At 39.2% G+C, this 22,150-nt stretch overlaps 1 long non-coding RNA gene across 1 annotated transcript; it reads right to left on the bottom strand.

The window, feature by feature from the left end:
• Positions 1 to 2,413: 2,413 nt before the first annotated feature.
• LOC127425367 (uncharacterized) lies at positions 2,414 to 6,095 on the bottom strand. The gene is made up of 3 exons (XR_007894608.1): positions 5,870 to 6,095; positions 5,526 to 5,733; positions 2,414 to 2,810 (listed from the first exon to the last, which is right to left on the bottom strand). It is a non-coding gene; the product is annotated as an uncharacterized LOC127425367 (long non-coding RNA).
• Positions 6,096 to 22,150: the final 16,055 nt, after the last annotated feature.

The following is a 22,150-nucleotide window of genomic DNA, read 5'->3' as shown; positions in this document are numbered from 1 at the left end:
CTCATGGATCAGGAATATTTTGCAGTGCATAGTGACAAACAGGTGTTAGGGAAAGCACTGAGGTAGTTTTTGTTGCTTTTTAGTGTTTTTGGGAGAAAATAAAATCAAAAGTGCCTTTTACCATTGGGGACCTTTAGCCCTATTGTACCCTACTATACTCTTAGATGTCATTAACTGTGCAGCAGCAAAACATTGTTGCAATACAAGTTGAGTTCTGATAAACTTTTTTTTTCTCAGGCCCCAAATTGTATAATGATCAAAACTATATATATATATATATATATATATATATATATATATATATATATATATATATATATATATACACACACACACACACACACACACTGGTGGCCAAAAGTTTGGAATAATGTACAGATTTTGTTGTTTCAGAAGGACATTTGTACTTTAATTCACCAAAGTGGCATTCAACTGATCACAAAGTATAGTCAGGACATTACTGATGTATAAAACAGCACCATCACTATTTGAAAAAAGTCATTTTTGATCAAATCTAGACAGCAGCCATCACTCCAACACCTTATCCTTGAGTAATCATGCTAAATTGATCATTTGGTACTAGAAAATCACTTGCCATTATATCAAACACAGTTGAAAGCTATTTGGTTCATTAAATGAAGCTTAACATTGTCTTTGTGTTTGTTTTTGAGTTGCCACAGTATGCAATAGACTGGCATGTCTTAAGGTCAATATTAGGTCAAAAATGGCAAAAAAAGAAACAGCTTTCTCTAGAAACTCATCAGTCAATCATTGTTTTGAGGAATGAAGGTTATACAATGCTTGAAATTGCCAAAAGACTGAAGATTTCATATAAAGGTGTACACTACAGTCTTCAAAGACAAAGGACAACTGGCTCTAACAAGGACAGAAAGAGATGTGGAAGGACAGATGTACAACTAAACAAGAGGATAAGTACATCAGAGTCTCTAGTTTGAGAAATAGACGCCTCACATGTCCTCAGCTGACAGCTTCATTGAATTCTACCTGCTCAACACCAGTTTCATGTACAACAGTAAAGAGAAGACTCAGGGGTGCAGGCCTTATGGGAAGAATTGCAAAGAAAAAGCCACTTTTGAAACAGAAAAACAAAAAGAAAAGGTTCGAGTGGGCAAAGAAACACAGACATTGGACAACAGATAATTGGAAAAGAGTGTTCTGGATCTTAACCCCATTGAGCTTTTGTGGGATCAGCTAGACTGTAAGGTGCGTGAGAAGTGCCCGACAAGACAGTCACATCTATGGCAAGTGCTACAGGAAGTGTGGGGTGAAATGTCACCTGAGTATCTGGACAAACTGACCGCTAGAATAACAAGGATCTGCAAAGCTGTCATTGCTGCACATGGAGGATTTTTAGATGAGAACTCTTTGAAGTAATTTAAAAAAAATCAAATTGTAATAGTAATTTTTCATGTTATTAATGTCCTGACTATACATTGTGATCAGTTGAATGCCACTTTGGTGAATAAAAGTACCAATTTCTTTCCATAAGAACAAAATCTGTACATTATTCCAAACTTTTGGCTGCCAGTGTGTATATATATATATATATATATATATGTGTGTATATATATATATATATATATATATATATATATATATATATATATATATATATATATATATATATATATATAATCTTGAATAAGCCAGACCTGAACTTAAAATGTGCATTTATTTGTGACATTTTTTTACATTTTTATATAGGCCTAATAGGCTACTTCTTGGTGTCTAAATTGTAATAGCATTATGATAACTCATGTTTCAAATGAGCCATCATTACAGGCACTTAAAGTCAACTATAACAATAAAATAGAAATAATAATATTTTTTCCATAATAAAATCTTTAAGTACCTCAATAAACGTTTATCTAAACATGATAATGCAATGGAAATACTGCATGCAAGCTTAATTGTCTTTTAACATCTCCATCATGAAGTTGATATAAACGATGGCCAGACGCAGAGTCTCTATCCGCGAGAGTCTCTTCTCGTACGTGAACTTGGGAACCTTCCGGCGCAACAGGTCAAATGCTTCATTCAGGCTGAACATCCGCTTGCGCTCTCGGATATTGGCAGTCTGCCGCTGGACGGTGCTGATCACCCGTTTCCGCTTAGATTTCCCAGTACCGGTGATCACTGGCGATGTGGCGGTCGATGACAGCGTGCAAAAGTCGTTAGATTGGGGCACTGAGATGTCGAGCGCGTGAATGGAAGTCAAGTCCTGGGACCATCCATTGCAGTCGGTGCTGTGCATGTTTGGCATCAACTCCATGAAGTTCACATCACTGACCAAATCAAACATACTTGGATTCAAAATTGACCTTTGGATATCCATATTTCTACACAAAAAGTCTAAAATAGATTATGCAATATAGTTAAACAGTTTCACATCCCAAAGACTCCATGCATTTATCCCCATAGAGTAAAGGCTGGTGGTCTTGAGAAGGCGGGCAGTTTCTCTCTACCACTCTAGGTCGCGTGGATCACCAAATTCAATTTAGAAATCCAGTGAGCAACATGAAGTTAGATCCTCTTTGGTAAGAGTCCATGATCCCATTCCTGCTGTTTTAATATGTCTCTTAATTCGACCCAGAGTGTGTCCGTTTTCATACCTTCAGATGTGGACAAAATCTATTTTACAAATTCAACGAAACCCACTTGAGGGAAGTCCACATGCCCTCTCGGATCTGAACTATGCCATTTGATGCCGAGGTCCACAATGAAGAGGAGAGGTGCTTGACAAAAGGTCACTCTGTCATGTTTGCTCTGTTTCCTGGTGTACTGAAAGGCTAAAGAAATGAGACTTCTATTACTGAGAATGACCAAATATAACATTCCCCAAGCACAGCACTACACTTCAGCAGCTTTTCTTTTGCAAATTCGTGCAAATAGTGTCCCGTTTCCATGGAAAAGACAAAGTTTCTACTGGTCACTTGTAAGAGAAACAACATTCAAGTGATATATAAATGCAGAACATGGTGTGTTGTATAAAAATAAAAATTAAATAACGTTGATGAGTGTGCAGGGTAGTGTATTAAACTGGTGTAACTGCGCAAACTGAACGACTAGAAATGACAATGTTTATTATGAAATTTACCTGTGTGTAGCATTGAATAAGATTCATTCAAGCTGTAAAACCACAATAAGACATCCTAGAACTGAAATTACACTGTGTAGGCTATATGAAAGATACATATACACAATATATAATCCAGTGATGGCTAGAGTAACTAATCTATGCCCTTTAATAAATGATTTGGGTCGCATTGGAATGGAAAACTTTGCGAGTTGCACTCCGTGGCACGGCAGAAATGTGAGCAGCCTCCAGAGTTGTTGCTGGGTGCCACCGACAGACGGTGAGTGGGGGCGGTGTATGTACATTCATAGAAAATAATTGTTTTGAATTTTAGGACACTCCATGTCTTCCGCCAAACACGTCCAGTGTGTGACCCCCTTAAGGGAGCATAAAAGTAATTAATTTGACTCCAGTGCTTAAATCCATGTCTTAAGAAGCGATATGATAGGTGTGTTAGAAACAGATCAATATTTAAGCACTTTTTTTACTATAAATTCTCCTCCCTGACCAGTGTGTGCCAATATGCACAAAGAATGCGAATCTTCAAAAACGAAGGATGTGGAAGTGAAAGTGAAACTGGATATTTATAGTAAATAAGGACATAAATGTTGATCTGTTTCTCACCCACACCTATCATATTTCTTTAGAAGATATGGATTTAACCACTGGAGTCTTATGGATTACTGTTATGCTGCATTTATGTGCTTTTTGGAGCTTCAAAGTTTTGGTCACTATTCACTTGCATTGTATGGACCTACAGAGCTGAGATATTCTTCTGAAAATCTTCATTTGTGTTCAGCAGAAGAAAGAAAGTCATACATATCTGGGATGGCATGAGGGTGAGTAAATGATGAGAGAATTTTAATTCCTTTACACAATATATAACATTAGTCAAATGTATTGTTTATATTAACATTATATATAGCCTTTATCTACTGTATTGTTTGTATTAACATAATAAATAGCATTTATTTGCTGTATTGCTGTCTGGAATACTTGATTCTGATTCAGCCTGGTCTCATGAAATTTACGTGATCATTGCAACATTTTTGCAAAACTGAAATTATGTGCTTCATAACACATTTGTCTGCCCTTTTCAAGTGAAATGTCCAGCAGGGGGCACCAAAAACTGAGCTAAATGAGGTTGTAATCAGACGAGGTTTTTAAGGCGAATTATAGATGGAGGTTTTAATAAAACGTACCTTCCTAACCTAAAAATTTACCCTAAACTTAACCAATAGTGTCCGAAAAGAGAAATGAGAATTTAACAAAACAGACCTCCTTACCCTTAACCAACACCTAACCTTGACCAATAGTGTTTTAAAATGCAGAAGCGAAGTGAAAAATTCATTTTCTGAAGCAACCACGTCATTTTGTGTTGCTTTTATATCTCTGTCGTTTCACGTGTCAGTTTGAGTTCTTGTCTGGATTTGAACCGTGGTCCTCCGAGTTCAAAGTCCAGTGTTCTATGAGGTGCGATACCATGCAAGCTAATCATATTTGAATATATGTAGGTGGGTCTGTAATACAAGCTTTAAAATGTGTACTTTTTCAAAAGAAGCGTTAGAGTAAATGTGTGTCGATATCATAACAAAGAAGGGTCTGAGTAATAGAGCGAAAAATAAGTGTTTATAAAGTAATAATCAGCCACTGAAGTCATGATTTGACTGAAAGTGAATAAAACACACTGTTGTTGTAGCACCTCTAGTGTTCATTTCACCTGGAAACTGAAGGGAATTGTACCTGGAGACACGAATAACAAGTTTTGCAAAAATGTATATAGAGTCAAGTTTTTACTATGAGACCAGGTTGCTCTGATTGGTTAATTGCTGTATTCTGCTGTTGAATATTTTTGTATAATGAGCACTTAACTGCATAATTGGCTGTTGCCCCTGTTTCCTCTATTCACCTTATGCGCCAGAGAAACTTGCATGCAGCCATCTTGAAAATATTGTCTCTGAACTTCCGTTCTAGCATTTTATATATAGATATCTCTGGTGCTGCTGTCAAAGTGTAATTAGCTAGTGAAGTGGATTTACAGGTTATAGAGTTGTCATAAGCTATCAAGAGTATTTGAAAGTGTTCAGGGGATATCATAACAACTGGAAGCAGAGCGGGGAGATTTTAAAACAAGTTTCATTCATAAATACCCAAGATCCTACCTTCACACTGTGTACGTACTAATGTGCCTCTGTGCTCACGAAACTCCAAGAGACAACACAAAGTCATTAAAAATATCTCTGCACGACACCTCTGACCATCTTCTCATGTCATTCACCCATCGTGTTATAGTTAAGGTGAGCAGATTTTTTGAGCGTTAAACCGGGACTGGGGAAGGGTGCAACTACATTTATACACACAAAACAACCGCCATTCGCCACTAAGTGGCGGTGACGTCACCACAACATTTGTGCCAGGCTTTGTGCACCTTGAGGCCACGTGAAGTGTCGAAAGCCCGCTGACAGGAGGTCACGGGGCAGACCCAGGTGCCACGGGTTGACTGACTGAGACAACTGGCTGATGGACCACCTGTGCCCCCTACTGTGCCAACTTGCTGTGCTTTAGCCACCCGACGCTCCGCTCGTTGTTGTGAGCTTCGCTCCTCTGCCCTCCGTTGTTGTTGGAGGGTGCATTTACTAAAAAATGCAGGGTGACAAATTAATTTTAAAAAGTACATCATAATAATTTTCTTTAATGTTGAACTTGCATGCGTAATAATATGAGCTGTCACTGTTTGAAATTTTTAACACAAATTATTAAGTTGAAACTTACACAAATTAAGCAGAATTACACGCTTGTATAGTGAAAAAGTGCAGTGTGTCATAGCTGTTCGAATGTGATCTCCATTTTACCTCTGCAGGTGTCGGAAAAAAAGAGCATTTAGAGTGACAGCAAAACACTTCACGAGCATTTTCACGTAGTAAAGGGGTGCTGTAGACTCACACCATCAACTCTTGGGGAAAAATACTTTCTGTGCTCCCACACGTAATCCATTTTGATCGACTCTTCTCATTAGCTTCAATACAAACAGGAAGTTAGATAACAAAATTAGGAAGAGCAGAGCATGGAAAAGGGGCGGGGCTGAATAAAGTGAATAGCTGTGCTAGTTTCTTGTTTTGTAAATCACAACAGCTCAAATCAGTATTTCATGTCCATCTATTTTTTTTATCCCCCTTTCTCCCAATTTGGAATGCCCAATTCCCACTACTTAGTAGGTCCTCATGGTGGTGTGGTTACTCACCTCAATCCGGGTGGCGGAGGACAAGTCTCAGTTGCCTCTGCTTTTGAGACCGTCAATCCGTGCATCTTATCACGTGGCTCGTTGTGCATGACACCGTGGAGACTCACAGCATGTGGAGGCTCATGCTACTCTCCGCGATCCACGCACAACTTACCACACGCCCCATTGAGAGCGAGAACCACTAATCACGACCACGAGGAGGTTACCCCATGTGACTCTACTCTCCCTAGCAACCGGGCCAATTTGGTTGCTTAGGAGACCTGGCTGGAGTCACTCAGCACACCCTGGATTCGAACTCGCGAATCCAGGAGTGGTAGTCAGCGTCAATACTCGCTGAGCTACCCAGGCCCCTTCATGTCCTTCTATTTATTTATTTAGCAAGCAGGATTGTACAGTCAAATGGTAATTTTAGCAAAACAAAGTCCCTCATTATACTGTAGATTCAGAGATCCTGCAGGTGACTATGGCTCGCTGATCACAAATACAAAGTGTTTCTGATGAAGTAGCAACATTCAAACATGGAAGTGGATCAGTCAAGATTCAGCTTCTATTCTTATGCCAGACAGTGTGTGTGTGGAACAGAAGATATTCTGATGTCTGCATGTGGGTGGCTGGTGGGTTTCGATCGCGGTGTGTGTCTAAAACGAGTCAGTGTGTGTGTATGTGTGTATGTGTGTATGTGTGTTTTGATTTATGTGGGCTTGAGTTCGTTCAAAAAAACTCATGTTGATTGGCTAAATACAGCCGGAAACCAAAACACTCCATCATCATTAAAGGGCTGGAGGGGGATATTTGGGTATATGATGTTGGCATGACTTCATAATGTGAGGAAATATTCTCCAACCATCTTTAAGTTCGAATGAGAGGCGAGAAAGTTAATAGTTCACCCTCATGCTCTTCCAAACCCATATGACTTTCTTTCTTCTGTGGAATACAAAAGAAAGTGCAAGGCAGAATTATATCTGCTTTTGTGTTCCTCAGAAGAAAGAAAGTCATACAGGTTTGGAATGACATGAGGATGAGTGAATGTTGACAGAATTGTCATGTTTGGGTGAACTATTTCTTTAAATGTATTTATGATAAACGGCCTCCAGTGCTTTCAGTACCTACCGTTCACACACCAAAACATTAACTACTCAGCCGGCCGCTATAATTGTGTCTTTACTGTATTTCTTCTAGTTTTATTTCTCATTCACGATCAGTATTTACCCAGCAGCCCCCACCATTTAGGATTACCTCATATTCTCCGCGTCCAGCTGTGCTTTCTCTGCATCTCCATGGCAACCTCAAGAATGTGCACATCATGTTTATCCTACTACCAGGAAAATAGAGAGAGAGAGAGAGAGAGAGAGAGAGAGAGAGAGAGATTAAGAAAAGGTTCTTAGGTCTTTAACTTAAGTCACAGATACCTGTGTTAAGTTTGTTCTCTGTATTAAAAATTCAAACCTTCTCATTTGGTGAGATCATGTGACACATGTAATGATTATCAGTCAATTCTATTTGCAATCAGATGAGTGTTATGCATCTAAAGTTGCAGTCACGCTAGGCTTTAAGCATGCTAAATTATTTCAGACACCGCAACTGACAGGATTTGATGTCATGCTCAAGAGCTTCTAGTTTTAATAAATAATATAATGTATATCGCAAATAATTGGTCACACATCTTCGACACCTACAAATTCGCAGGTCAGAGTTTTTAACTTTCATGCATAGCGAAATCTGAACTTTCTTCGCATAGGCTTGCATTTACGGTCTACCCCTTTTGGTTACGTATCAATGGAACGCAAACTGTAGTGTTACCACGACTTAAAGGGGCATTCAGTAGTTCTCTAGCTAGCGTTAGCATTGCTCTTCTTCGTGTACTTTAGGTACCGATACGACAGTGGTGTTAGACGCTGTACTGCCATCTATCGATGTGGATCAGCATGATCATCTCTGCTTCCCCCGTCAGCTTTGGAATATCATTTGCATCTAGAAAATGTCAGAGTTTGAGGTAATTTCTAACGTTATTTATTACTACTATAATATAATTGCTTTGCCTAAAAACAAATGTCAGAATTCAAGCGAACAGACTTCTACAGTTAAGGACAGATTATTATTGTCCCTCATATCAATAATCTTTGGAGACTGTCTACGTTTCACGTTATTTCTAAAAACCTCAATTATCTGGTGATACAGAATGATAAATGGTAAAGGAAAGATTAGAATTGTTTTTGATAGAATTGTCAAATTTAGCATGTCCATGAATACTGTATTTGAAGAACTCGTTTTGTTTCCAAGCAAACCAACGTCATGGTTTACTCAAAATCCACAATAATTGCTGTGCCAAGCTCCTAAACGAATGAAGACGTATGCCGTTTCATAGAGGTGGAGGTAGATGGGCCCCCCCTTACTATAGTTGTGATAACAAAGAAAAGAAAATTGCATGTTGCTTTCCGTTTGCATTTGTAAACACAGCTGTCCTTTATTAATATACGTTGACTGCACACGTAATTTTAAAAAGTTCGAGGGAAACTTGTATGAGTTTTCTGTAAATTTCACTGATACTATTTTAGAGAGTGCTCTAAACAATTAATAATGTCTTACCTGTCCACAAAAAAAAGAAGCAACATCGGCATCACTACTCATGTTTTTCTCCGTCATCAAATCTTTCCACCTTGTGTATGTCGTACCGATGCGTGCTCTAGTTTTTTGCCTTTGCTGGTCTTTCTGTCTTATTGCTTCGGACCTTTTTCGCTTCTTTGGCAGTACAACTACTGAAACCCCTGTTGTCTCTGCTTCTAAAGCACAATAATATATATGTTTCGTTGTGTTCGTTTTGCTCTTCGCATCACCAAACAACACTGCGCTAAGCATAGCCAGGCGTATCTACATAGGCGGCAGCCAATGAGCGTGAGGATTCGCTTCTTCGACGTTTAGTGAAACACGGCGGGTCGTGTCATTTCAACATGGCGAAACACATTGAAGGGGTGGCCCGTACCATGTATAATAAAAACACTTTTTATATAAAACTATTATGAGGACAATCTTCATCTCATGTGAGTGCACACTATTCAGATTACTCTTCACAAAAACACAATTAATTTGTTAATGTGTAAAACTTTTTAAATTAGCCCCAAATTACTGAATGCACCTTTAAAGATGATACATTATAAATGTATTGCATGTCAAGCAATTTTTTAATGAATAGTTCACCCAAAAAAGAAAAGTCTATTATAATATAGGTCAACGTCCACACTAATACATTATTGGTTGAAAGCGCATTGATTTTGCCATGTTTACACCTATAATCCAAGGGCGTAGATTTGGGGTGGGGGGAGGGGGGGTGCAGCGTGAAGCATTTACTCATGTTTCCATTTATCATGGTATAATTGATAGGTTGTACTTGCGTGTTTTGATTATTGGGGGGTTACCTCCCCCATCCCCCTGGAATCTACGCCCCTGCTTTAATCCACACAAGAACGGCATTTTCCTGTACTGAACATCGAGATCTTGCAAACACTGTCTAGTACTGGATACTTTGGAAAACTATGAAGCTAGGAAACTGAAAACAGATTAGTGTGGACGTTACTCAAACTCATGTTCCAAACCCATATTACTAATTTCTTTCTTTTGTGGAGCACAACATAAGATGTTTTCACACATTTTCTTTTCCATTTAATGAAGTAAATGGGGACGGGTGCTGTAAAGCTCCTAAATGACAAAAGTGCACAATAAATATATCATAAAAGTAGGACTTAGTCCATACGACTACAAATATTGTGTGTTGATGCCATTTGGCAGCAAACGGCACTGGTTCTTCCATGTCTTGTGACCAAATGGCATTGACATCAACACGAAAACTTTACGAAACACTTTATAGTACCGCATACTTGGGAAAACGTTAATGTAAGGATTAGGGATGTTAATGATTAATCAATTAATTGTCGCTAATAATTTGATCGATTAACGTACAAAATGAGAACAAGCACTGTTGATCCGCTGGTCTCCTTGTTGCAACCCAACCTATAATAATGTCAATGGTTACAGTAGATGAAAAGTGAATATCTTACATTTTATGTAAGTCCAGCGTAAATATTGTTTACAGCTTAACAGAATTTTAATTTGAAGGTGACCTACTTTAAAATATGGCTAATGGTCAACTCAAAAGTCAATATAAGGGTGCCAACGTCCTCTACAGATCAAGTGTTGCAAGGAAACAGTTTGCCACCTGACTTGCCATAAAAAGGAGGGAAAGGTTTGTTTTCTCAGAAAAGGGTCTCACAAGAACTTTCAATTCCAATCATGCATCACTAAAGCACATTAAAAACACAACTGCACTGACTGCATTGGGTATTTGAGCCCTGCACGTACTGGGCGGTCAGGGACCACAGTAAACCCAAGACCTGCCAGATCCAGTTCTCTCAGCCCAGGGGCTTTGGAACCGGAGCGGTCCCGCAGATAAGACGGGCCTCTTCGCTGAAGCTCAGCCGTCCATTTCCGCTCTCCCTCCCATTATTCCAGTCGGGGATAATTTCTTCTCACTTTGTTGTCGTAGATCTGCGGATAAACTCGGCTATTACTCGACTGAGTGGAATACAAAACAAACAGGGAACGTAATTGTGGCTGGGGAGAAAGATGGTGGTGATGAAGTATGTTCAGGGTGGTGTTTAATGACCAGCTGAGAAGGGAAGTTCACCACAAGAGCTGAGAACATACAAACCCACCACAAAAATGAATACTCTCATGAGAAGAAACTTACAGAAGAAATTCTGAACAAAACATTAATGCTCCATTAAGTTATATAATCTATACTTTTATGACTAGATTTTAGCATTTTCTAAAGAAAAACTGGCATAAAAATTATGCTATGCTGCTATGATTTGTCAACATGATCACATTTGACATGCTGCTTCCAAAAGCTCATGTACCTTGAAATCAACCCCATACTGCCAAAAGCACCATCCTTAGACATTTTAGCATTAATTCAGACTGTATTAAATTTTAACTGCACTGATGGTTAGGTTTAGGGTTGGGGTTTGGGTGTATGCTTAATAAAATATGCATTCCTATTAACTGTAATGCATCATTTATAGCTAACAATACAACTCGCTCTTGGCGCCACCCTGTGGACATTTTACCTCGACAACGCTTCCAGCTTCGGCCACTGGGGGGCAGTGGTTTCATCAGCAGAATTTTCAACCTACTGTCACCGAATTTCCAGTGTGATCAGTCTGTATTTGTTCGGAATCTCTGCCAGTTTTGCTATCGCACAAGATCACGAACAACAAATAAGCAGCTACCAGATTAGATCAGCGAGACTGAGGGTTTCTGCATTGTTTTAGAAAGGTTTACACCTAACCTTACTGGTGTTTTAAAGGTTTGGGTTTATCCATTTCCTCAGGGCTTTGTTCATGGTGCATTTGGGAGCACCTCCGCACAGCAGTGATAAATCTGAAATTAAATATCTCTCCCTCCCTCATGTGTCCCTTTGTCCTCCTTGCTCTCTCTCTCCCTCTTTTTTTGTTTGCTAACTCCTGTGCAAGTGTTGTGAACTTGTCTTAAATTCCTGTTTTATACAGTAACAATGGGGAAAAAACACCACAAACACTAATATAAGTCACTAAATACTAGAATAAACTGTTAATGTAAGTTAAAAAGTGAAATTTCACCATTTCCTCAACCTCATGTCATTCCAAACCTGTATGACATACTTTCCACTGTGGAACACAAAAGAGAAGTTTAGACACATGTATATACATACATCAAAATGTAAGTCAATATTCGCTGAAAATCTTTCCCTCTAATATAGCTCTCAAATCCATCATGATCACACAGGAAATCGACAGGCTGCTTCCGAAAGTCAACGCCATTCAGAAGAATTACTAACAAGCACCATCTCCCATCAGACATTTTTGAATCAGTTCAAGTGTGAATACATTTCCCTCTAGCGCTACTGATAATGGGAAGTGGTCTCGTGGGAACCAGGAAGTAATCATGTTCACATAAACAATGGCAAGTGCTATTTGGACGATGCATTTTCACTCAAAAATATAAAAAATTTCTCCACTTACGATTTGGTTTGGGGTTTGAGTTAAGGCATATGGTTTATAAAATATGCATGTTGACTGTTTTACATCATTTACTATAAAAATTTTGGCACCACCCTGTGACTGGAGCTCACACGTGCCCATGCATTCAACAACACTTCCAGATTCGACCACTGGGGGCAGTGGTTTGAATTTGGTAAGCACAGACCGATTTCAGAAGCAAAACTTTTGACCTACTGTTGCCAAATTATAAGTATAATCAGCCTGCTCAAATCTCTTTCGCAAACTTGCCGCCTCAAGACACATTGCGGCAGCTTTGACGTCAATAAAGCCAACCACTGTCGGTTTTCGTGTGTCTTGTAACTGCACGCAATGTGCCAGGTTGCAGCATATATGCAGAGCTTCAAATGAGATTTAAAAGCTGTGACGGAGAGCAAGATTCGGATTTTTTACTTTTTATTTTTTTTTAGCTAAATATTCCTTTGTGGATTATATATATAGCAGTGATTGAATCACAAGTTTTTAGGCAGCAATGCATCACAAACACTACTTTAAGACACTATATTCTATAGAATTAACTTTTAAACTTTTATCTATCCAGCTTTAACTCTCCCTTTGTATTTTCTGACTTTAGCAGTTTGTGTCCTGGATTTGTGTGGCCTGTTAGACAAAGGAATTTACTTTTAAATTAAGGAGTAAACTGTAGTTCTAACACTGTAGCAAATGTTATTGGTGAGATTAATCTTAAAATCAATTTTTTTTAGCAGGATAACTCTGACAAGGATATAGAAATGAGAACTACTCTAAAGTGTGGAGTGATACTGCTTAAAAACACCGAAAGAAAGTCCAGTGTGCTTCAAGACAACTAATGATCCTCATAGAGGTGTGAGCCAAGTAAAACCAGTAATATTGTGACAGGACCTCTCTCTCTCTCTCTCTCTCTCTCTCTCTCTCTCTCTCTCTCTCTCTCTCTCTCTCACACACACATACACACACACACACACACACACACACACACACACACACAGAGACAGAACTGGTTTGTGATTACAAGAGGGTTTTTCACTGAACTTCAAATGCAAAAAACCATTGAAGAGCCTGTATTTTTAAGAATGTGTTGTACCAGCTTGGTCTTCAGAAGGTTCTCTGAGGTTGTTCAGCTGTTTGGAGAGTGAGGAGAGATTTATTCCCCCCAGCGTGAGTGAGATGACTGTCAGACTAAACTCCCAGCCTGCCAATACAAAAGACCAATAAACATTTACGCTGGAGGCTGGCTCCACCCACTGGCTTGACTCTGCCAGATTCCTCTGCCAGTTTATAATGGGGTATGTTTGAGAAACCACACTGTTTAATATCCTGCAGAAATTGGGCTTTGAGTATTTGTATGTGTGAACATTTTTGTGATATTTTCCAAACACACGAGTAAAAACCTGCTGAAACATACACACAAACTCCAACAGCTGTCAGGGGTTGCTGGAACTCCTCAGAGAGAGAGCTAGAGAGAGAGAGAGAGAGGGTTGTAGTAAGTGGTGTTTACTAGGGCGAGTATCACGATTACTCAAACTTGGGGTAAGGGGTTTGTTCCTATACCTTATCTAGGCAACCACCCAGCAATGCCATAAACAACCATACAAAACACCATAGCAACCACCAAAAATGCCCTAGCAACCACCCAAAACACACTAGCAACCACCAAGTAACCACCCAAAACACCATAGCAGCCAGCTAGCAATGCCCTAGCAACCAACAAAAAAAAACCCTACCAGCACAAACATGGTAGCAGCCACCTAGCAACCACCCAAACCACCCTACCAGCCCAAACAATGTAGCAACCACCTAACAAGTAAAGTCATTTTTATTTGTATAGCGCTTTTCACAACACACATCGTTTCCAACCTAACAACCACTCAAAATACCATAGCAACAACCTATAAACCACCCAAAAAAACTACCAGCCCAAACACAGTGGCAACCACCTAAAACACCCTACCAGCCCAACACGGTAGCAACCACCTTGCAACCACCCAAAACACCCTACCAGCCCAAACACTGTAGCAACCAACTAGCAACCACCCAAAACACCCTAGCAACAACCTAGAAACCACCCAAAGCACCCTACCAGCCCAAACAATGTAGCAACCACCTAGCAACCACCCAAAACACCCTAGCAACCTCCAAAACACCCTACCAGCCCAAACACTGTAGCAACCACCTAGGAACCAGTCCAAATATTGTAGCAACCACCCAAAACACCCTAGCAACAACTTGGTAACCACCCGAAACACCCTTGCAACCACCAAGCAATGCCCTAGCAACCACTGAAAACACCCTATCTGCCCAAACACTGTAGCAACCACCTAGCAAACACCAAAAACACCCTAGCAACTACCTATCAACGCACTAGCACCATGAAAAATACCCAGCAACCACCTAGCAATGACCTAGCAACAAGCAAAAACACCCTACCACCCCAAACACCCAAGCAACCACCTAGCAATGTCCTATCAATCACCCAAAACACCCTAGCAACAACATAGTAACTACCCAAAACACACTTGCCACCACCTAGCAGTGCCCTGGCAACCACCAAAACCACTCTACCACCCCAAACTTCCAAAGAACCACCTAGCAACAACTTAAAACACCATAGCAACACACTAGCACCATGAGAGCAACTTTAAGCAACCACCAAGCAACCCACCAGAACATAGCAACCATCTGTCAATGTCCTAGAACCATTCAGAAAACCCTAGCATTGTGGCAGTGAGCTTTATACAGGCAAACAGCACTCACAAAAATCTATTTGATGACATTTGTTTATGAAACTTTTTTGTAAAACCTGACCCCTTATTGGGTCTTCATAAACTAAAGAAGGAAAACTAAACATTGCCATTGGCTGTATGCTCTGCGTTTTAGGTGGCAGTTCAATGGTGGTTCATTCAGCAGTGTCACGGGTTCCTGAATCCACCAGTGGAACCACAGTTGTCGAGAAAACAGTGTTAGACCCCTGCGTTCTAGACTTTGCCACCTTCCTGCTGTTTCCCTGGATTAGTGGCTGCTGTTCCTCAACAAAAGCCTGAAGGATGTTTGCACAGCTGGGTGACCAGAGAGAGAGAGAGAGAGAGACCCCGCTCCCCTGTATTTAACTACCTCAAAAATATCAAACCTTCCAATTCCCTTTTCTACACTTGCTGAATTGTTTCGGCGTAATTGTAAAGGTGCACAGCTCTGCGTAAGTATGTATTTGCTTAAGAGGACAACCCTACAGTGATACAAATTTCAGGCTTTTTTGTTTTTGTTTTTGTCAAGAATGGAATAGTGTCTTCGAAAGTTTTAAACTGGAGCTAATGTTATTGTTTTCATCTAATTTAAGAGAACGACTAATGATGCAACTGTCATTCATGAAACTCAATATACTTATATTAATGCAGTATTAATATGCTTTCGTAAATGAACACATAATTGAACAAAACATGCTTTTATAGCAGGTAGCCCATTTATTTTATCACTATACTGTATATGCCTTTGCATGAAAATTTGGCAATACTATTTTGGTACACCTCGAACAGCCTTATTTGTCAATGACCCATAAACTAACACCTGTTTCACACTGCAAACCAAAGCAGAAAGCACAAGAAACTGTGACTGTTGTTTTGCTGCATGACAGAGCTGCAACTCAATACAGAAAATAAAATGATTTCTGGGTTACTATATTGAACGTTTAGTCTAATAATGTCCATAAATTATAAAATGATTAACAAGAGTTGGCTATAAGAATTATTATGAACTTAACTGTCGTGAAGTACAATTTATACCAAGTGAGGGATCCACTGGATTTTGTGAAAATAGCTTAGGGTCTTTGTTGTGATGAAGGGGTGCAGGTCAGTTTGGGGCTTTTCGCACCTCTGCAGTTCTTTGAATCCATTCAGCAAGGAGCTAGAGAAAAATCCCAAACAGATGTCTGTTTGACTGTCGTTCATGAAACATGCATTTTCAATTACTCGCCCCCCTTTGGAGCGTATTGCATGCACACGGCTCTGAATGCAACCCAACACGGCCCAGCAAATGCTCAGGAAATATTACATCACTGAAAACTAAACTGGTGGGTGTAAATATATTTTTGTGAGCAGTTAACAAAACTTAAGACTTTAAAATCCTCTCAGAATTCCCCGCTTGACTAATGCAGACTCTGGGCTCACTTCCTGTTGGTCGGAGAAACAGAGAAATACCCAACATTACAAACAAAATACCCCATACACTAAACTTAATCTAATTCAGTGTTGACAGTTAAGCTATGAAAATCTTTTTGACATGCCTCCAAACACGCTTGCCTAAGGCAAGCTTCACGATTACTCTTCATCATACTTTACATTTAGGAATTTAAACAAACCCCTAAGTATTAAACTTTCTTACACTGAAGGAGCCATATCATAGAGACTTGAGGGTGGACTCTTTTGACTAAGTAAGCAAGCAGCCAACCAAATTGCCCTAGTAACCACCTAAAATGCCCTAACAAATGCATAGCAACACCCTGGCAACCACCAAGCACACCTTAGCATTATGTCGGTAACTTTCAGCAAAATCCCTGGCAAGTAAGCAGCACTCATGTTTCCTTCAGAAAATGTAAAAATCGAATTACAAATTTTAAAGGTGCTGTAAGTGATTTTTTTCATGGAAAGGTATGCAAAAATGTTCCTACTCCCTGAAAGATATCACTGAAATAAGTGTCATGAGATATCTCACCGGACTCTGCGAAAGCTCTAGACTTTGTAAACAGCCAAATAAAATGTGTCCGCAGTCTCTGATGCTTTCTGCCTGTCAATCATTTTGCGCGTTATCTTAGTGTTGTAGTTGCAGCAAATTATTGAGGCTTTTTTTTCTCCCCTTTTCTCCCCAAATTGGAATGCCCAACTCCCAATGCGCCCTAGGTCCTCGTGGTGGCGTAGTGACTCACCTCAATCCGGGTGGCGGAGGACGAATCTCAGTTGCCTCCGCATCTGAAACCGTCAATCTGCGTATCTTATCACGTGGCTTGTTGAGCACGTTACCATGGAGACATAGCGCGTGTAGAGGCTTCACGCTATTCTCCGCGGCATCCACGTACAACTCACCACGCACCACTGAGAGCGAGAACCACATTATAGCGACCACGAGGAGGTTACCACATGTGACTCTACCCTCCCTAGCAACCGGGCCAATTTGGTTGCTTAGGAGACCTGGCTGGAGTAAATTTTAGTCTATGTTTAGGGATTTTGGAAAAACCCTAATAAGCCTAGTGTAGATACGTTTTTGAAGCCAACATAATACATCATAATTCATTAAGACTCTTGAGTGCATATGGGGTAAACTTCAAAAACGAAAATAAACGTTTTTTAACGTTTATTTAACGTTCTCTTAAACGTTTACCCTCATTGGCTCGCTATGCTTAACAATAATGGCCGAAGAACACAAAACAAAACGCAAACGAGTACAGAAAACAAACACAAACTCTGTAGGATTTCAGCCTCAATACTGAAATGTTTACAAGAAGTTCATAACAAATCAATGTGCTCTTCATTTTTATGTGAACTCTTTTGGCACTTTGACACACAGTTTGTTGAATTTCTCCCCAGATATTGTCATGTTAGGTTCAGGCCCTGAGATTTTGGCATCACATTCAAACGGAGACGTCAAAGCGCTCTCCATCATGTGTGGAAAACCTTCTAGACTTTATTTAGAGGACGAGAGCCCAGTTCCATCTGAATGCGAGGAGGTTGAGCCAGACTTTGTTTCATATAGAGCAGTGAAGAATATTGATGTTAAGTCCGACTCGTTTCTGGGAATCGGTTTTTGAACAGTTCATTCAATGAGCGTGTTAACATGTGCGTTTAAAGACTTTGCTTAATAAGCCAGCAGCGTGTGTGGTCTTGTAAACGCCTTAAATGGTTTTCCTTTATTGAGGTCTTTTAAGCAAAAAACAATTAACACACAAAGATTTTTGCCCATTTCTCCAATTTCGTTTTGTGTATAATCACCTTTAACTGCATTCTTACCGGCAATGTGTGCAAGCGTTGTGCGCATGACTGTTTACGTTTTGACGTTAAAAAGCAGGGAATAATCCAATGATTTCAAATCTCTTGTAAATGCAGTTTTCTTGCATTGTCAGATTTATTTTGAATAAGCTGATTTTGGTAGTTTTGGTGAGCATGTAGCTAAATGCATTTACTGATGTGAAGTCCCACTTATTTCTGCAAATCTTTTTTTTTTTCGAACATGAACTGGTTGAAAAGGTTTTGTGATCAGATCACTCAAACCAGGTTGTCAAAAACATGTGACCACATTGTATTCGTAGTATTAACACTAATTCATCCTGATGTGTTCCAGACAACGAGGAACCGCCTACTTATCTGTCAATTAAACTACAGCACAAAAAAACACCGTTTTGAACTTTGCCGGTAATAAGCAGTTTAAAAAAAACTTTCCTAGATGAAAATGTAAAATAGTGCATATGAATACGACTTCACAGGATTTCTATAGTACGGCTGATATCAATGTGCAATAACACAGATCCTTTGAAGCACATCTTAAGCTCAGTTAATACAGGTTCTCCACTAAAAAAAAGACCAACTGATCATAGTAATAGACCTAGCTATCTCTTTCTCGGGTTATGTTTTATTTTACCCTTAGTTGTGCTCCCGTCATTTTGACCCCCCTCTACAAAATAATGACAATCTAGTCTCAGTAAATATTGATCCACGGCATTTAATATTTTGGCTTTCATCATCTTTTATGTATTTTGTTCCATTAGAAAAAAAAAATAGATCAAAAACTAAATTTCAAACCCATCTGTGTAACTTCACATGCATCCATGTTTGGCCGGATTCGTGCCAGTTTGTCAGGCACTGGTGGCCTTAACCCACCGCCAGGAAATGTTGTTTTTGGAGTGATGCCACACCCTTCAAACACTCAAATCCCACCCCATGTCTCTCTCCCTCTCTCCTCCGTTGCCAACACAAACCCCCAAAGCTACAGCCCTCACACTGCTGACGGGCAGAAATTAATCGTGAAAGCCGTACATGGGGCCATTTATCAACGGGTTGTGGCGAGGAAGCCAGAGTGCATCATGGGAGCCGTGCCACTGGGAAAATCTGAGCGAGTTAATGAGAGCTAGAAAGAGAGAGACTAATTAGCTTTGATTCAGGGTAAAAACATATACACATAGCATGGGAAAATCTACTAAAGATCCCTCTTACAAACTCATAAACACCACTAACTGATCTCACTGGCCACATAAACTCATACACTCTGCCCCCTCGCTGCCCAGAGCAACATCCCAGAATAATCTGTTACAAGACTAGTAAACAAAGAGACTTCTCTCGAAACGCTTAATCTCTAAATGTTGGAAAAGAACACAGGTATCTAAAACATCAACCAAACACAGTCATTAAATATATTAGAGTGCAAAGGCTGTGGTGCCAGTTTGGGGCGGGGCAGCTCCGACAACTCATGTCTGACTCCGCCCCTGCTGACAAGACTTTTTGGAATGCAATGCACACGGATTTACTTTTCATTTCCAGTGTGATGAATGTTGGCAACAAAATAAGATTAAAAATGCAAAATAATTTACATTTAGTTATTCAGCAGATGCTTTTATCCTAAGCAAATTACAAATGAGGAACATGAGCAATTTGTCATACAAAAGTCAACAACATGTTGGTTAGTTGTATTTATTTCTGAGATGGTAACTGGACAGCTCTTGCTTAAATTAACATGCAACATAATGAGGTCATGTGACAAAAATAAAGCTTGTTGGTATATATATATATATATATATATATATATATATATATATATATATATATATATATATATACATAATGGAATAAAAAAATAAAATAAATAGTAAGCTGTATACAGTATATACTGCACAGTATTTAGTAAGTAAAAAGCTTCCATTACAAATATAGCTGATATCTTTTCAGATGGTGATACAAAGACATCAGCTTGACCCCGATAACTTGTGTGGCATCAAGTTATCCATAGCCTGTCTATGCTAAAAATACTTGTATCTGTGTTGATGTGGCAACTAAAGGGATAGTTCACCCAAAAATGAAAATTTTCTCATGATTTACTCACTCTCATTCCATCCAGGATGTATATGACTTTCTTATGTTGAACATAAACTAAGATTTTTAGAAGAATATTTCAGCTCTGTAGGTCCATACAATCGAGTGCTCAGTCTTTCAAAGTATACTCTTTCTGACCGCACGCCCATACGGACGTTTTTGACAAATGTGCACTATGATTGCTTTGTAATGGTGCATTCACGTCATGTCGGAATTACTGTAATTACCAGATGGCAACTCAGAGGTTCTACTCTGAGCCGTTCACCTCATCAGACCTATTCGTTTCTATGGCAACACTTATAACGCCAAAACGGCTTTGTAGCTGATAACAGTAAAATGTTTATCACTTCATTACTTCACCTCTATATGCTTTTGATAAATGTTTAAGAACAAAAAGAAATGCTCCAGACACGAATGGCATAATAAAATAGCATATTAAACAGAAATATTTAAACTAACTTTAACTGTTGAGGCTGCTGCCATATTGGCTCTGTTCACATGATGTCACGACTGTCAAGTCGGAGCTTTCATTGAATTCCAAGTTTACAACTTGTAATTTTGAGCTCTACGGAGACGTGACGGCTTTTTACAAGGTGGAACCTTGTAATTACAGTAATTCCAATAATTCCAATATGACATGAACGCACCATAATACTCTTTTAGCTGTCAACAATAGGTGCATGCACCGACGACACACAAAGTTGCCCGATTGTCCACGAGTCTAGAAAAACTTGGCTGCATTCTGTAAAATTTGCATCAGACACAATCACTGTTTTGTAATTAAACTAGCATTTTTGTCTTTTGAAAAATATTTCATCGTGTCATATTCATTAAGTATACGTCCATAGTAATCCAGGTACATTTGAAAACAGCATTTTCATTTTCGAAATGCTCTCCATCCACACTGCCGTTTTCAAGCGTTTTCCAAAAGTTGCTTGTTTACACTGAAACCTATGAAAACGCTAAAATCCCCTTTACTGCGAATCGGCGTTTCATGTATGGTCTGAAACACAGTTGTCCTCTTGTTCCGTCATCGGACAGCAATTACGAGTAAACTTCCCGTCGCCTTTGAAGGAATGCATTGTAAAGTTTGTACAAAGTAACATTTATCTTTATCAATGCTATTAAGGTGAATAGCAGGCACAACAACACTGCTAGCACATGGGCCTTGATTGTTTTGGGTTGAACGGATCACATGATTGCATCACATGACAACAAATACATCATCGTTTTTTTAATATATCCATTTTCCCTTTCCAAACAACAATGCGAAGACGGTGTTTTCAAATTTATCCACTTGGGAGAGCGTTTTCGAAAAGCTCAGTTTTTGCTGTCACAAACGCAGTCTCAGTGTGGATAGAAGGCCAAAACGTAGAGTAAAAGATGCATTTTCAAATGAAAACATTAGTGTGGATGTGGCCTAATATTAGTCAATTTTCCTCAACTAAAATGCGTATAGTTTTAGTCGACAAAACATATTTCAGTTGACGATAATGTGCAAAATGCCAAAAACATGTATCAAACTGTAACAGACCAAATTTCAACCAAATATTCAAATATTTAGAAAAATATATAAAGTGCTTACAATTATTTAAACATGTACCGAACATATGAAAGATTAATATGTTTAAAATGTACGATTAAACAATATGTGAAAACTGTCCTGAAAACCCGAGTT

This window comes from Myxocyprinus asiaticus, chromosome 34 (assembly GCF_019703515.2).
Source record: "Myxocyprinus asiaticus isolate MX2 ecotype Aquarium Trade chromosome 34, UBuf_Myxa_2, whole genome shotgun sequence".
In the NCBI taxonomy this organism is placed as follows: domain Eukaryota; kingdom Metazoa; phylum Chordata; class Actinopteri; order Cypriniformes; family Catostomidae; genus Myxocyprinus; species Myxocyprinus asiaticus.
This window is presented reverse-complemented; position numbering and strand designations above follow the sequence as displayed.